We start from the raw sequence: 18,436 nt of genomic DNA, 5'->3' as shown, positions 1-18,436 counted from the left end.
CTCTTGTGTCTTCCTTTTGTTCCCCAGAGCAGTTAGAGTAATATCTGAAGTAAATAATTTATATCAAAACCTCCTGCTACATCCAGAGCTTCTGAGATCACCATCATTCCCAAGTGATACGCAAGGAAGTCACACTTTACACCAACACATTATTACTGAAACAAAGCAAAGCTGTCCTCTAAGTTGTAAGTAGAATGGAATGGAATGATGTTTTCTAAACCCAGTTTCACTAAAATGGATCTCAGTACATATCCTCCAGTGATGATATCTCAATATCATCTACCTGTCTATGCCTACCACACACACTCACACATACAAGTTTTTGATACAACAAATCTTACTTAGATATATGGGGGGTAAATCTTACTCACCCTTAACTACCATTCCTCCTTGGCTCTCCTAACTGCATTATAATCATAGTCATTACTGCTTTAATGATAGTAATAATGCTTTGTGCTTCTACAGCACTTCTCAGATGATCTCAAAGCATGACTGCATTGTGCCTGTAAAAATTAAGAACGTTTGCCTCCTCTGGAGATGGTGTTTATAATAAGGGCGGGCACTCACAGACTTGTCTGACACCCACAAGTCAAAATTATGAGGAGGCTTGCACAGATTTGTTTCTTTTATTTAGTTAGGAAAGGGTGATTTTATGGACACAGGTCAAGACAAGTCTCTACAGGAGCCCATCAAAGAAGGAAGACCTATTTCTTATCCAACACTCTCTGACCTTATCAAATACATTTTATACTGACAAGGAGGAAGAGAAAATTTAATGCTTCCATAGTTTAAATCTGCAAAGTGCCTTTCAAGTCAAGACAACAAATTGACCACCTGCCCTATGTAAGTCTTTTTCTTTGGTCTCAAGGCAAACCTCTGTACAACTCAAACTTCTTGTCCCCATTTCATGTGACACTTTCACAGTGCCCCCAAATATTTCACTACAAGTTCTATATGGTCATTATTATAATTATGTTCCCATGATCCCAGGAAATCCCTTAGAAATTCTAGAAAACATAAGGAACCCAAATTCACCTTCATGAGGACCAACCATCTATGAGAAGTGTCCTAGGTCATGAGAGGCTAAGATATTTCTACCCTGGTCTAAGAAATTTCCCTCACCCACACTTTTAGGCTTTCTTTAGGAGTTACCATGTACCCATGTAGTACCAGGATAAGGCAAAGCACTGGGAACAATATGTAGAGATTTCGTCTCTACCTTTGAGGAGCTCATATTTTTTGTAGACTAGAGATCATGAGAAGTGATCATTTGTCCTGTTTCCACACCATGACTGCCCCAAGAAGTTTATTCTCTACATGGCAGCAGAAAGATGAATTTAAAATACAATGAGATCATACTGCTCACCTGCTCAAAACCCTTTGAGAGCTTCTCAACACACTTAGAATGATATCTAAATTCTAACCATAACTTACACAAGGCTCCCTGGATCTCTTGCTGCCTGCCTATTTCTCCAGTCTCATTCTTTTCCCTGTGAACCTTCCAACTTAAGACGTACTCACTTTCTTTCTGCTTCTCTAAAAATCTGAGTATAGTCACTTCCGGACATCACACTTGCTGCTCCATTCTCTTATAACACTAGTCTAGAAGTGTTATATGTCATCATATGACTTGTTCCTTCATTTTTTTTAAAGATTTTATTTATTTATTTGACAGAGAGAGAGGTCACAAGTAAGGCAGAGAGGCAGGCAGAGAGAGAGGAGGAAGCAGGCTCCCCGCTGAGCAGAGAGCCCGATGAGGAGCTAGATCCCAGGACCCTGAGACCATGACCTGAGCCGAAGGCAGAGGCTTAACCCTCTGAGCCACCCAGGCACCCCTTGTTCCCTCAATTTATTCAGCTCTCCCCTCCAGCCTCAACTTCTCAAAGAAACCTTCCTTGACCACTTCCTCTAACATGGCTATCCCAGTCTGTGATAGGTCAACTCTATCTTTTTAGTCTACTTTATATTTACTCACCATATTTACCCCTACCTGGCATTGTAATATATATGTACATGTGGTTGATTGTTCACCATTGGTCCTGTCCACCAGAATGTAAGCTTCATATGGGCAGGGATTTTGTTGTGTTCATTACTGTAACCCAAGCACCTAGAATAACACTCTGCTTATAGTGTCTGCTCAACAAATATTTCTTGATAAATAAATAAATAGTGGAAAAGTTCTCTACAACCACATTTTACCTAATAATACCACTGGATCATCTATTTGTTCCAAATACCCTAAGGATTCTTTAAGGTCTTCAAGATGGGAAAAAGGGAATGAATCTTTACCTGTTAAACCCAGACACACTGGTGTGGGCTGCAAGTAGTATCTATTTGCCCACAGTCATCTTTTACTGCCCATAATCCCAGGTCTCTCTCTCTTTTACACATTAGGTACTATAAATATGATTTTATTACTGGAGACTGGCTTTTCGGTCATCAGGAAGCATCCTTCATTGACGTGTGTTGCCCCATTGACATAGATAGGCCCGAAAACTGTGTCTCTTTGTCTACATCTGTTTCTATTTCCTTTGAGCAGGCTTAAACTTGATGCATTCACATACCCTAAGAAATTTCTTCCTGAGAGCAATAACAGGAATTGGATTGTTTTCATAAAGCTTCATGGCTATCTTGTTAGCCCCCAGGGGTCATTTTTTTTTTAAATCTTGCTTTCTTATGGGGTATTTCAGACTATCAAAACAAGTGTGTGCAACAAAAAAGCTACTTGGTTGGATTCATCAAGAGTCTGGATGCTTATCTACAAATACACAGACAATTACATGTGCAAAATGTTAATAAGCAAAATGCAAAGGCACAAAATGTTGAGCCTATCAAAATGAGCACACAAATCATGAGACATACCACACTGGAGCTTTTGAAGTTCTGACAGGTTCAAATAAGTCTTGGAACTTAATTTAAATGTCTCATTCATAACTGCCCCTAATTCTGTATAAAGCTGCCTCCCCAACAAGGATCACTCCTTCCTTTCCACCCCAATGTCCAATAAGGATATTGGTTCCCATTGCCCACTGGAAGCACTCTGTGGCATATGAGAAACAGGCTGATGGCATTGTTTTTATAGGTCTTTTTTGCTTTAACAATCACTTAACAGCCAGGTTGATCTCATTGGCTGACAACAATATTAATTCAGAAAATGTGGTTTCTAATCACAAGGGCTAAGCCTTGTTTTCTCAGCAGTATTTCATGCCATCACCTGTCTTTCTAGAAAGTGAGGTAAAACACTGCAGTCTTACCAAAATGTTGACGAAGTCATGCTGGTTTTCTTTTAAAACTGTATTGGGCTGAGCTAAAGAGAATATCAAAAACTGCTTTTCCTTTTCTGAAGCTAAAATTGAACCAGAGCTGTGTAGCCACACACCCATCTGTTCATCCATTCACTTATCCCTTCTAACGTGCACTAAACATCTACTGCAGGGCAGACTCGGCTAGAACTAGAATTATAAGTATTAACAAGACACAGCCCTTGCTCTAAATCAATTATCTCCCTTCAACAAAAGTTTTTGTCTTCAACAGTAGCAATAGCTTTTACATCCAAACATATATAGCCTGTGGAGCTTTACATCTACTAATTTCCCTTTCATGACTCTCTACCAAAGCTTTAACTGAATCCATATCTGTGGTGTTGGGATTCTCATGCTTCCTTGACTGTTTATGCACAGTCTATAATTTATAAAGTATTTTTCACATATAGCATTTCAATTAATCCTCATAACAATCTGTGAGTTAGATGTCATAAACCTCATTTTTTAATTATTTTAAGCGTTCATTTTAATCACCCAGTACTCATCGCAAGTGCTCTCCTTAATCCCCATCACCTACTTGACCCATCTCAACCCAGCTCACTTCCCCTCTGGTCACCACCAGTTTGTTATCTATGTTAAGAGACTGTTTCTTGGTTTGCCTATGTTTTTCCCCTTTGCTCCTGTTTTATTTCTTAAATTTCACTTACGTGAAATCATATGGTATTTGCCTTTCTCTGATTTATTTCACTTAACATAATCTCTCTAGCTCCATCCTTGTTGTTGCAAATGGCAAGATTTCATTCTCATAGCTGAATAATATTTCATTGTTTATTTCATGAACATCATTTTATAGAAGCAGGAGCAGAACCTCAGGAATGCTGTGTCACTTGCCCAGGGTTACACATGGTCTTCAGGGTAGAAATGGACATTTCTGATTCCATATAACTCTAATGTGGCTTCCAGTTATCAACTATATCATATCCTTTTAGTCTTATTTTGTTGCATACTCCCTTAGCAAATATTTCTTAAGTGTGAACTATGTGCAAAATATTTGCTAGATAGGCGTATGCAATCCTTGCCAGACTGGTTAATTTCTTTAGTTCCAAGTTGATTAAGTTGCTTAGATCCGTGTTCCCTGAATCTAGAGCTAGTTTCCTCAGCAATTTCTAGACAAATACTATAAAATATCATGTGGAATATGACTTCTTAAGTAAATGTCCATTTCAGCTCCATTTCAGAAAGGGTCAAAGCTTTTCTCCATAACTCATATCATTTTTTTAAGTTCTTATTTCACATGATAGTTTTTAACTATGGTACTTTTTTCCCCTTGCCCCACCTAGAGAGAAACCTAAGTAGATTAGAGGAGAAAGGGATAAGTCAAGTCAAAATTCTTCTGTTGTATTTGAGAAACACAAGTGGATGAGCAGCTAGATGTGCCAGAGCCCATGGCAAGTGTAAATGGGAGGCCATGAATGTAGATGACTACACCAAAGCTCAGGTTACATAGATAGTGCTGTAATTTCTGCCACTTTTTAACCAGAAACATTTCTCTCATTACTCTCATCTCATATTTGCTGCTTGTTGAGCTACTTTAAAACCTAATTCAGAAAGATGGCCCTTAAGAAAGAAAGATGTGAAATCAAAAGCAGATGCTTTAATGTACTGGGGTCATGTCTGGGTCTGGAAATGGAAACAGGGACAGCAGGTTTTTATATTCTCTTGAGCAAATCCCAAAAAATATAAATATTTCCATTAGTCAAAGGATACCAGACCAAGGTTTGTCAAATCATGGACCGCAAGAACTTCTCCAAGTGGAGAGGTTTACATGAGTACTAAGGCACTCATCATTACCAAGAACTTTTGTGGGACCTATGCACCCTTCTGTGTCATTTTCCAGATATGATGGCACAGGGTGTGAAAGAAAACAAGAATTGGAGGGCAAAGGCACTGAAAGGAAATGGGTGGGGAAAATGAAAAGAAAGGAGAGAGGGTGGATGGCATAAAAAAGAAAAAAAATTTTAAATAAAGATTTTATTTATTTGAGAAAGAGAGAGAGTGTGTGTGTGTGAGAGAGTGGGGGGAGGAGCAAAGGAGCAGGAAATGGGAGGGGGAAAGCATCCCAAGCAGACTCTATGCTGAGCACAGAGCCTGACAAGGGTCTTTATCCCAGGACCCTGAGATCATGACCTGAGCTGAAACCAAGAGTCAGGTGTTTAACTGACTGAACCACTCAGATGACCCCAAGAGAACAAGTTTTGAATCAGATAGGCATTAATTTAAATTCTGGCTTTTGCTTTGTGTCTGCCCAAACTGGCTCCTCTCTGTAGTGCACACAGTTATATTTACTGTAGGACAAATATAAAGATTAAATGAGATTTTGAATGAAAAGAGCCAGCATGGTGCTTGACAGAGCAGACCCTCAATAAAGACAGGTGGCGGTGACTTTTTTTTTTTTTTAAGTAAACGATTGAAGAAAGAGAGAGAAGAAAAGATGTTCTCACTGAATGGCATGTCATTCTCCAACCTGATTTTTAAGAAATTTCTATTTCTAAAAATCTTCCTGGATAGTCCAGGATCTTTTAAATGGATTATTATTTGAACTATTCTGATAATTCTATAGTGTACAGATACAAAGGTAAATCCGCCCAAAATAAAAACTGAAAAAAAAAGTTTTGAGTGCACTGTTCTTCTCAATCAGAATCACTTGTGCAGCTTTTGAAAGAAATCAAATTCCCAGGTCTGACCTCCACCTAATTTGTTTTTAGTAGGTCTTGGGCAGGGTTTAGACATTTGCACTTTTTTTAAAGTTCCACAGGTATTCCAACACCCAACCAAGGTTGCGCACTGCTGTTATAAACACTACATAAAGTTGGGCACTTGGGCAATGTGAGGGTCCTCCTACCACTATCCTAAATTAATGCAAAACATCAGTAAGGAAATAGACATTCAACACTGCAACTTTCTTTATCAGATTGAAATTGATGGAATATTTTATTTTCTGCATATATTGGCTCAAACTTCCTCTGTTTGTACCCATCTATAAAATCAAGATATGCCCTATAAGAAAGACTATGGAAACCCAGTAAACCCTTCGTCTAGAATATATTCCAAGTTTTAACCAATCCTTCATGTGTTTATATAATGACATGTATAACTTAATGACATCTACTTCAAATGTGTTGAGAAGCACACCATTGAGAATAAGGCAATGACAGTATGTAGCATGTCATGTTCTCAGGAGTGATGGCAGTAACATTATGTAATTTGATATTTTGCTTCAACTTGTTTGGCTGCCTCCATCTGTGTGAGTTATCGATTGGTGCATGGAAAATGAATTACTTCACTTCTGAATGGCTCATGAGAGAATTGAAACAATCAAGGCTAAATGGCTAATAAGGTACCATGTTCTAGTAGAAGATCATTCATTGTCCACTGATCCTTGTGGAGTACACTTTTCATTCAAGATCACAGCTTTTCTTTAAAAAAACATCATTTCTACCATTCCAAAAGGAAAATCATTATAAGAACACAAAGTGTTTGTTCTTATAAAGTTAACCATTTTGCAAAGCTTTATTTGGAAAACCCAAATGAGCTTATAATGCATTTTTTTTAAATTTGCAACAGAAAAATTGTTCCAAATAAATTTTAAAATGAAATGTCAGAAACTTGGGAAAATGTACTCAGTGGCCAAGAAAACAAAAGAATGGATGGTGATGAGAATTTCCCTTCTCTTTCATCAGGTTCCACTTAGCTAAGGTCAGTCATGCAACTGCAGATAAACAAACAAAGGAACTTACATTGAAACATGGCACATTCCTAACAGGACTTCTCAGCACAGGGAAGAAAGACCATCTCGGTACTTCCCTACCTCATGGAAGCACCAGCTGCTCCTCATCACTTTGGGAGCAAGTTGTGAAGAACATTAGTGACTTATAATTAAAGTGGAGAAATTCCATTCAGATGTAATCATAAAGGGAAATGACAGAGACACAAAGAAATGCAGAAATTAAAAAAAAAATTAAACCCACTAAAACCTTAAAGGCCTGAAGTGACCTCAGATTATTAAAAAAAAAAAAAAAAGACGAAACAAACAACAAAAAAAAAAACACAGATTGACCTTAAAAGAATTTTCCTTTTGATAGGAAAGCCACATCAACTGAGATGAATTCTGAGAAAAGAAGGCCTTGTTGGTATGAACAGATACCATTTTAATAGCTTAACAATGCAGATCAGCTGGTGAAAAAGGAAGGGTGAAGGCTCATCAATCCTCTAATTATTTACCTTCTTTAGGACACTGGAAACTTTTACAAGAGTTTCCAACACTAAGGTTACTAAATATGTTTAGTCTTACCAAAAAAGTTTAAGGTAAAATCACTTTGAGATACCCTGGAGTATTTTCCATCTCTCATAAATATTTAGATATAATGGAAGTTTCTATTCAATAATTTTATTTTATTTGCACTCTTTCTCTCCCTCATATTGACTATCTTCTTTCTCTCTCTCCCTCTCTCTTCTTTGAATAAAGAGAAAATGTCCAATGTCTTTTTCACTATGTTTTTAAGACATCTAAGCAGAGACACACCACTGTGGTGATGAAACAGATTAATCTCTCACTGAAATAGTCCTTCATACATTTTTTAATCTGAAAGGAAATTATAGAAACAACCGAGCTTCATGGGCATAGTGATGCAGCCAAGGGCACCATCCAAAATATTTGTGTGGGCCATCAGTTGCATTAGTACAGTGTGGGTATATGGCAAAGAAGGGGACCTGATGAAAAAAAAGGAGGGAAAAAAATGATACATCAAAAATATTTGTACCATTTCCTTGCCAGGTTACCAGTACTGGCTTCCTTCAGGTCTCAGAGACAGCTGAGACCCTTTAGCTTTAATTTATATATTCCCAGACCTGAGTCACTGGCCCTAAATTCATTTGTATCATTGGGGGTAACTTTACACTCTAAACAGATAGCTCTACTATTTAAATAGTTGAATATACTCAGTATACTTAATAGTAAATATACTCAACGCAAATATGCTCAACGCAGAGCTGTTAGTAAAAGTCCATTAAGACTTGCTTTCCAGGGGCACCTGGGTGGCTCAGTGGGTTAAAGACTCTGCCTTCGGCTCAGGTCATGATCTCAGGGTCCTGGGATTGAGCCCCACATCAGGCTCTCTGTTCAGTGGGGAGCCTGCTTCCTCCCCTCTCTCTCTGCCTGCCTCTTTGTCTACTTGTGATCTCTGTATGTCAAATAAATAAATAAAATCAAATAAAAAAAAATAAAGACTTGCTTACCAGATTCCATCCACTCTCTTTGTAACAACAACACATTCATAAGCTTCACTCTTCAGAAGCAACATGAAATAGAGGAAAACCCATGAACTGAAGAACAATGGAGACCCCATTTGAGAAGCTCCACCACAGGTCATGTGACTTTGGAAATAAAAACATTTACTGAGAAATTAGTATTTCCCAGGCACTCTTATCAGCACCTGACATGTATTACATATAGTCCATATAATAGCTGTAAGAATTAGATGATTATTATTTTATCAATGTTGAAATAGAGTGTTTCAAGTGGCTAATTACTAAAAAAGTCAATATTTTAACTCATAGTTCTAGCTGTTGAGTGATGCTCTTAGCCTCTATGCTGTACCATTCCTCAGCATTATTTAATTTGTCTGACTCTAATCTATGAGGAGGTAAAGATTGTAATGATTATATAATATATAAAATGTCCTTAACATTCGATAGTTTTACCCTTAAGGGGACTTCTAATTCCAGTCATGAGGAGGTAACGTCCATATTTATCCTCCTACTTTAAACAACAAAACTAAGGGGGGGGGGAGGATAAGGGGATGTGAAACAATGATATTCAAACATATAACTGGCAACACGGGCCAATGGTCCCTGAGAAAAATGAAACAAAACAATCTCTACAATTTCCCCCACTTACTGCCTGCAGTTTCCAGGCTGCAGTACAGAAAAGGGGATCCCAAATAGAACCAGAGGTCTTTCTGACTGAAGAGACAAGAGATTGGAGTCCAAGGAGTCTAAAAGAGCTAGAATTAGTGAGGCAGCATACCAGAGAGGGAGTTACACAGAGAGCAGCCCCCAGAGATCTGAAGAGGGGGTGCCCTTGAGTTTTTGGCTGAATACTGATGTGCTTATATGTGAAAGGAAACTATCCAAAGGTAAGGGAAGAAGAGGTGAACAATTCCAGAAACTCACACAGGGCTGAGAATAGTTCTATTACAACCGCACTGATTAGAAAGATCTCCTTATACACGGGGAATTGAGTACGCCATTACCATAGAAGTAGGGCTAAATTAGTCTTAGACTATAGCCTGCCTTTGGCTCTGTCCTACTGAAACTTAAAAAAAAGGTTTAAAAGGATCAGACTGATTCCAAGAATTTTAATTGCAAACTAGAACAAAGCCAAACAAAAGTCATCATTCAAGTATATACAGTTCACAATGTTGGCATCCCATCAAAAATTACCAGGCGGGGCACCTGGGTGGCTCAGTCGGGTAAGCCTCTGCCTTCAGCTTGGGTTATGATCTCAGGGTCCTGGGATCGAGCCCCGCATCGGGCTCTCTGCTCAGCAGGGAAGCTGCTTCCCCCTCTCTCTCTATGCCTGCCTCTCTGCCTACTTGTGATCTCTGTCTGTAAAATAAATGTATAAAATTTAAAAAAAAATTACCAGGCATGCAAATAAAGGGGAAAGTATGATCCCTCTTAGGAGAAAAATCAACCAATAGAAATAGATCCAGAGATAAAAATATGACAAAATTAGAAGAAAGGACATTAAAACAGCTACTATAAATGAGTTTAAGAAGGTAGAGAAAGAATTTGCTGTTGTTGCCATTGAAAACCCAGCTGATGTTAGTGTCATATCGTCCAGGAATACTGGCCAGCGAGCTGTGCTGAAATTTGCTGTTGTTGCCATAGAAGGTAGAGAAAGGGTAGAGAAATGATAAAGAGAAATGGAATATGCAAAAAGAACCAAATGTGAATTGCAAAAATGCACTGAATATGACTGAAAGTAGATTAGACATTGCAGAAGAAAAGATCAGTAAACTTGGAGAAAGAGCAATAGAAAATATCCAAAATGAAACAAAGAGGGAAAAAAAGAATAAAATATGTACAGTCCATAAATGTGGGACAATATCATATGATCTAACATGCAAATGGAGAGGGGAAACATTTGAAAAAAAGTAATGGCCAAAAACTTCTGAATTTAATAAAAACTATAAACTCGTAGATCCTATCAGTTCACCACACACCAAGCAAAATAAACATGAGGAAAACCAATCTAATGCACATCATACTTAAACTGCTGAAACCAGTAATAGAGAAAATCTTAAAACATGCAATGAAAAATGCATTACATTTAGAAAACTGAAGGTAATAATGACAGCAGACTTCCTCTGAGAAACTATGCAAGCAAGAAGACCATGTTATGACAGCTTTAAAACTATTGAAACCAAAACACTTTCAACCAAGAATTCTACACACAGGAAAAATATGTATCAAAACTGAAGGTGAACTAAAACTTTTTCAAACAAAAGCTTTAAGAATTTATCACTAAAAATTCTTCAGAGGGAAAATGATACCAGATAGAAATTTGAATATCCACAGAAACATGAAGAACACCAGAAATATTATATGAGTAAATATAAAAAATTTTTTGCATCTGTTAAATTTTTTTCTTTGAAAAATAATTCACTGTTTAGAATAAAATTAATAATAATGTAGTATGGGCTTTATATGTAGAAGTAAAATGTATGATACTGATATAAAGGATTTGGTTTGGCATGAGTCACTTAATTTCAGTTTAATGATATGCAAATAGGAGTATTTGTATTAATTCAATCTCTTCATTTAAAACACTTAGCATAGGAGCTAGCACATAGTCACTAATGTTAACCATTGACAATACATTTATTCCTGAATAATTTGGATTTTTACATGGAACGTAGGAGTGCATTATTCAGTGAAATGCCAGGCCATACCGAGATTGAGGAAAAAGGTAAAATCAGAAATGCTGATCCTGTTTTTATTTAAAATTTTGATACTGTGTTCATTATGGACTTTTTGCATTATTTTTTATTTTTTAAAATATATTAATATATTTATTAATATATTAATGGGGGAAGCATTGATACCTAAGTCTAGTGCCTCATCCTCCTCCCAGCCCTGTATCATTGATGTAAATAAAAGAAGTGGGAGAGAGACTTATTCCTTGATTACACAGCCCACTGATCAAACATGATGGAGTTCTAGGCATGGCCTCCTGCTCTGAAAGAATGGGAGATGTCTCTATCCTAAGGGTTAAATGTTTTTTCACTATTCAAGGCATTTCCTATGCCTTCTTTCAAATAGCCAATTCTCCTAAAAGTAATTCCACAAAGAATTCAGTTTACTGAAAAGTTGTTTGCACAACTTTTTATAAAAATGTTTTGTTGGCAAAATGACCTCCAGAAGAATAGTGATTTGGTAACACTCAGTGTTCAGTGTGTGTCAAGTATTGTTCTAAGCATTCTACATATGTCAAAAATGTTGTACTTTTCTCCATAGCCCTATAATATAGGTTCCATTTTTACCCCATGTTTATAGATGAGGAAATTGAGATCCTTTAAAATTACATGACTTTCTCAACATCACACAACTGGAAAGTGGCAGTCAGGATTTGAAACTAGGCTTCTCAATCCGGGGCCTCACTCTTCACCACCATACTACATGGCCTTTCACTCCCAAACTTAGGAGGAAGAGATCCAGAAATCCATAGGATATCGGTAGGCAGCAAACACATCTAGGACCCTTTAATTCCTGCTTTTTATGTTTCCAGATATTGACTCAACTAGTATCATGGGTGGGTAAACCACATCAACAGCTGGTTCCTGCCTAAATATTCAGGAATATAAAAGAACATTCTCCATGATTTACGGTTAAATTGACTGTTCATCAGCAGAAAGGAACATAGAACAAACACACATACATCCTTGGAGTATAGATGGAAATTCATTCCACTTGTCAAGAGAGATTTGTGTAGAAAGCAAGCACACTTGGATCACTTAGGCCTATGCCCCCTTTTTCTCATTATGATGTCTTTGCAGTCATGAAGTCCTCTGACAGCTTGTCAATTTGGGAAATGGGATTTCTGTTGAAAGTTTGATGAGTACATCTTATTTTTAATGCTAACTAATTCTTGCTTGCAGATAATCCTCTTCGAGTCATGTTTACATAAGATACACAAAAATGACAGGATAAAAATAGTTACTATGAAATTCTCCACAGGCTATAAACAGTTTTAACTTTTGGCAAAAGGACTTTATTATTTACATACTCAGACAAATATAGGTCATACACTTCTCAGATTATTAATGTTCTTCTGCAAATAATTGACAGTGTATAAATATACCAACTGAACCCCTTACTGAGTCTTAATTAAATTCTAGCAATCTTGTTCAGAGTCTTGTATATTTGGTTTATCTTAGGGTCATCATTAATATATATCAATAATATTACAGTCAGAGATCTTTTCTTGCCTACTTTTTCTAAAAACAAATACAGTCAAAAGTAATTTATTTCCAATGCTAGATAATGTCTAACTCCAAAATCTCAAGATTCCAATCTCCCACTGTCCAAATGTCCATAAACTTCAAATATCATCAACTCAAATGCCATAATCTTAATAGAGAACGAGGTGGCAGATTCTGTAACTGAAGTAAAGAGCACACTGGTTTACATTAAAACAGTTATTTCTCTGTCAAATTCTCACAGCAAGAACAGAATCTCAGTTCAACTTTTCTAGGCCAAATGAAGCATCATGTTTATAAATAAAGCCTTCAGTACCTTTTCCTCTCTAAGCAGTAAATTCTTTGCAACCTCTGGTATTTGCAGTATGAACATCTGTCTGATTTAGTTGCAGAACAAAGGTACTCTGTTATGGAAAAAACAGCATTTCTCCACTCACCCATATCCCAAAACATTCCTAAAACATAGGTGTCCTATGGAGTCTGTGGTAGGTAGAATAATGACCCCCCAAATATGTCCACACCCTAATCCCTGGAACCTGCAAGTATGTAAATTGTAGGGCAAAAAGAACTTTGCAGATAGGATTGATGTTAAGGATCTTCAGATGATGAAATTATCCTAGATTATTCGGGTTGGCCCAATTGATTGCATGGGCATTTAAAATGGGAAAACATTGCTCGACTGAGTTTAGAATCAGAAAGAGAGATGAAAGGGCAGACCAATGGCCAGAGATGATGTGTTGGTAGCTTTGAGACAGAGAAGGGACTGGACTTGGGTCCCCTCACCCTGACCATGAAATCCAGCATTCCTTGACCACTGAAACCCTATGCCCTATGCCTTTTGCATGGAATATCCAGCAGGGATGCAGAAGCAGGATGCTTCCCCAAGGAGGGACTCACCAGTCTGCACCAAAGTGGGCCCCAGTGCTCATCTTCATCCACTTTTTCTTCATTTTAATACCAAAAAATTACGCCCGGGGGTGGAGGTTTAATATGCTAATGAGACATTTATCCATTGTGCCTATGGGCCCAACTTCCTGTATATCTCTCTGTCCCTTCATTCTTAGATGTCACTCCTTTCCTGTCTTAGCCTCTCTAAAAACTGTTCCTGGTCTTTGTTCTGAGAGTCAGGTAGGAAGGGCCCTTTCCTTTGTGCTGCCTTCCTTGTGAATCGAATATAATCCCCAATAAAAACCTTGCCTGGAAATTCTCATTGGGCCCTATTGACTCCACTACTTGTAGAGTCCAAGGGCCTGAGTCAGTAACAGCTTTGAAGATAGGGGAAAGGACAACAAGCTAAGGAACATGAACTCTCTAGAAGCTGGAATAGGCAAGAAAACAAACTGCCCCCTAGAGTCTTCAGAAAAATACAGTCACGTCAACACCTTGGTTTTAGCCCAGTGACACCCGTGTCGCATTTCCCACCTGCAAGCCTATAATAAATGTGTGTGTTTTAAGCCATCAAGTTCATAGTAATTTGTTACAGCAGCAATAGGAAATACAAAATATATTCAAGTTAAGAGGCAACTCAGATTCCACCTTTAAAATAGGTATTTTTAGCATCTATTCCCACCAAAGGAGATGTGTGCGTTGTGATGGTTAATTTTATGTGTCAGATAGACTAGCCATGGGGTTCCCAGAATAAACTATTTCTGGGTGTGTCTATGAAGGTGTTTCCTGATGAAATTAGCATTTGAATCTTAGGCTCAGTAAAGCAGATTATCCTCCCAAATGGGCATCATCCAACCATTGAGGGCCTGGAGAGAACTTTATTTTCTTCATACAGAACCATGTATGCTATTAGGACATAAAGATTTATTAATCTTCTATTTTCCAAGAAATAAACTAGAAGTGTTCTTAGGTACTGAAACGAAAACCATAGAACCATAAACCTCAAGCTTCAACAATTTCTCATCTGTCCTTAAAATACAAGATCCCCAGAATTTCCTAACAATTAACAACTTTTGATTTTTCCTGTCGTTGGTGTGCCATCAGGTTGTAAGGATAAAAGGTGGGGGAGGAGAGGTAAGTGACACACAGGCCTGACTCCTGGGTGATTTCCTTAGAGCACCAGTTTCACACGTACCTGGCAGATCAATTTGCCATTTACTCATTCCTTAAGCAAATACGAATTGTGTCTCTGTAATTTCCAAGCACTGTGCTTGGTGCTGGGGATACAGTGATGAGTATGATCGGCTATGCTTCCATCCCAGAAGCTGGAATTCACTGAGTTTACAGAACAATGAGAGCTAATAGGACAGTAAGAACTTCTCCCCAAGTTCAAGAGTACCTGGTAGAGAATTCTGCTCTGCAACTATGAAGGGACATGACTTACCAACCACTGAGACTCACTTCACCCTCCAGGTGACTTCTAGCATTGCATCTAAACCCATTCCTGACCAGCAAGAGCAGAACGACAGAGGCCCTACAACTTTATTCTATTCTCTGCTCTCCAAAATGCTTTCCTTGTGCACAAACTGAGCAAACCCTTTAATCTGGTTGTTCTCAACTTGTTGTGCCAAAGAACCATCTGGAGTGCTTATTTAAAATACAAGTTCCTGGGCTCTCATCAAGATAGCCTGATTAGGTAGGTGTGACAGGAGATCCAACTGTCAGAATTTTTAAACAAATACTCCAGCTGAAATCTGCTCAGCTAAGGATTGCATTTTGATAAACACGGATTTAACGCCTACGTTTTTCATATCCATAAGGCTATGATGTTACTACTTTTTTTCAAAAATAATTTCTGATTTAATCTGATTTTTTAAAAATTTTATTCACATTAAAGAAACACACACACACACACACACACACACACACACACACACACACACACAAACAATAAATCAACCCACCTTCCATTATAGAGATAACCACTGTTAACATTTGATAGGTTTTCTCCCACCTGCTTCTTAACAGAACTAAAAAATATTTGAAGTCATGCTATATATAAAGCTCTGGGTCTTGCCAATTTCAAGTAAATATCATTTAAAAATTACCCATATGATTAAATCCTTCAAAAATGAGTTAGTTTTGATTGGTCATCTTTTAGGTTGCTTAGTAAAGCTTATAAATTCTTTCTGCCAATTATACATACTTTATACACACATACTATACAACCTTACTCTTAGATATTTTCAAAATTTGTGACTATTAAAGAAATTGTTTCTATAATGTTTTCACATTGTAAAATATGAACATGTGGGAAATCTACTAATTCTTATGTACTCTAAGTTTTAGGAGGATACCTTACTTCATTTTCTGCTGGGAATGGCCAGCAATCCCTATACCGATAGATTAAAGATTACTCCAAATTTTGCTGTGAAAGAGAGAAAGCAAGGGATCAACACTCAGAGGCGAAGACCCTTTGCTCTTCTTTGCTCCCATTTTTGTTGGTCCTTCAGGATAATCACAAATCCCTATCACTGTTTCTCAAGCATGTGATATGTCGCAAGGGGTCTTCCTGGAACTAGGAGGATCTGATTACAGAAAGATATGATATCCTAATCTGCATATTCTGTGAGTTCTGCTAAACATAGCCTAAGGGACAATGCATCATCTCTTAGATCACAGGATGGCTGTTTGGGCTAAGAAGGCTCTGGGGAATGGAGTGGTCACTCGGGCCTCAGCATTGCAAAGTCCTATGTCCTTCTCCAAAACCTTTCACCACGCCCAGCAGCCGCCATGTTACATTTTAGCAAGCCAGGTATTATGGCTGATTTCATGCTCTACATTAACCCCAACATCTCCCCTTTTCTTTTCTTTTAAAGCTGCAGCAAGTAGTTCTTGAGACAGTTGTACTATGTAGATACGCTTCACATCTCTGGCAGTGGCTAGGGCATTTATTCCAATTTTGCAGACTAGGATAAGAAGAAAAACAGTAATTATTATTATAAGAGCAACTCCTCAGAATCCCCATTTTTGTGGAAGAGAACCATGTGGCAGGCTTAAGCCACTGAAGATTGTTAGAAATAGATTGCCAAGCTTCTGCATGAAGCTAATGATTTTCCGCCACTGTCAAAGCGATGAACATCAAAAGTTAAAATATCAGGGCACCTGGGTGGCTCAGTCATTTGGTGTCTGCCTTTAGCTCAGGTCATAATCCCAGGGTCCTGGGATTGAGCCCCGCATCAGGTTCCCTGCTCGGTGAGAAGCCTGCTTCTCCCTCTCCTACTCCCCCTGTATTGCCTCTCTCATTCTCTCTTTCTGTCAAACAAATAAATTAAATATTTTTTTTAAAAGTTCATATATCATAGAGTGATCCATGCATTTGTTTCTTTATCTTTTCCCAGTCATGTACGGTCTGGTTCTAGGACATGGGGATAACGTGGACCTGTGAGCCCAGTCACATAAGAGGCCTTGCCGATAGGCTTCTTGTTTTTCCCCAAGATTTTCAGTAGCAGCTTCCATTAGTTGAAGATGTCCCTGTATTTTCTGATCTATAGTTTGTTGAAGTTGGAATTCCCTTGTGGTATTAATAGGCAGCTGATCCACAAAGGCTGCAGTCTGAACTGAGAGAGAAAGAGAGGCAAGGGCCACACTAGTAGCAGTAATAACTGAGACAGCCGTGATAATGCTGACAATGAGTAGACCCAGGAAGCATTTGGATCATTTAGAATCTCCTGAGCTTTCTGGGTCATCTTCTTGAGGTTTCCCCAGGTTGTGAATTTGGCCTTGGGGGTACTGGGGAGGTACATGACAGTCAGCTGTTTTTCTTGTAGATTCACGTGACCCCTCTGAGGGACTGGATTCTAGCCAGTCCAGGCCTTGGTAATGTTTAACGTTTCTAGTGGGGATCCACACTGGTCAGTCCTTAGTGGAAACACAAGTGTAGTCTCGCCCCCATGTTATGAGTTCTGCTGGTCCCTGACCTATCCCTATGTTTGGGTCCCAAGAGTACTTGGGCTCATGTTTTGGGCAGGTAGTGAGGTTTAAAATGTTCTTTGCCCAGAGTTTCAAAATCAGAATTTTTAAATTAAAAAGACTTAGAGTAAGCAATGCTTTCTGTAATTGTGCTATAGGACTCCTATCTCCCCCTTTTAGTTTTGTATCATGTATTTAAGGGTAGAATGTGCTCTCTCAGTAACAGCCTGATTATGACTGATTTGTCTCCAAATAGTGTGCTGTAATTTATTGACAAATTCAATAAAGGTTCTTGGGAGCCTTGGTTATTGTCCTATGTCTACATATAGACCTCTCCCCTGAAGCATATTAGCCACTACAGGACCCCTCCTAAGTGACTGAACAGCTTGTCATTCACATAAATCATTATATTCAGTATGCCAGCCTGAATACTGAGTGGGGCAAATATTACTTTACATAAATGCTTTGTTCACAAATGAATCTTTTATCGCATTTCTGTAAATCATTGATATCTCAAGGTAAAGTTTCCTTAATCTAGAAGAGCAAACATTAGAGAATCAGCAATGTTTTAAATAAGAGTCACAAAACTATAATACTCTTTTAGTTCATTTAGTCCCAAGTTACTAATTCTTATTTAATTTGAATGTAGCTTTTGTTAGTTCTGAAAGTTTTACACATTTCAGTTTTAGGTTTTTAAAGATACCAAAAACCTGTATCTGTCCTAAGCCCTTTTATATGAATTTCCTTGAAGATGAACCTCATCTTTAAGGA

The sequence above is a fragment of the Meles meles genome, chromosome 6, assembly GCF_922984935.1.
Source record: "Meles meles chromosome 6, mMelMel3.1 paternal haplotype, whole genome shotgun sequence".
Taxonomy (NCBI): domain Eukaryota; kingdom Metazoa; phylum Chordata; class Mammalia; order Carnivora; family Mustelidae; genus Meles; species Meles meles.
The sequence above is the reverse complement of the archived record's forward strand: the minus strand, read 5'-3'. Positions refer to the sequence as shown.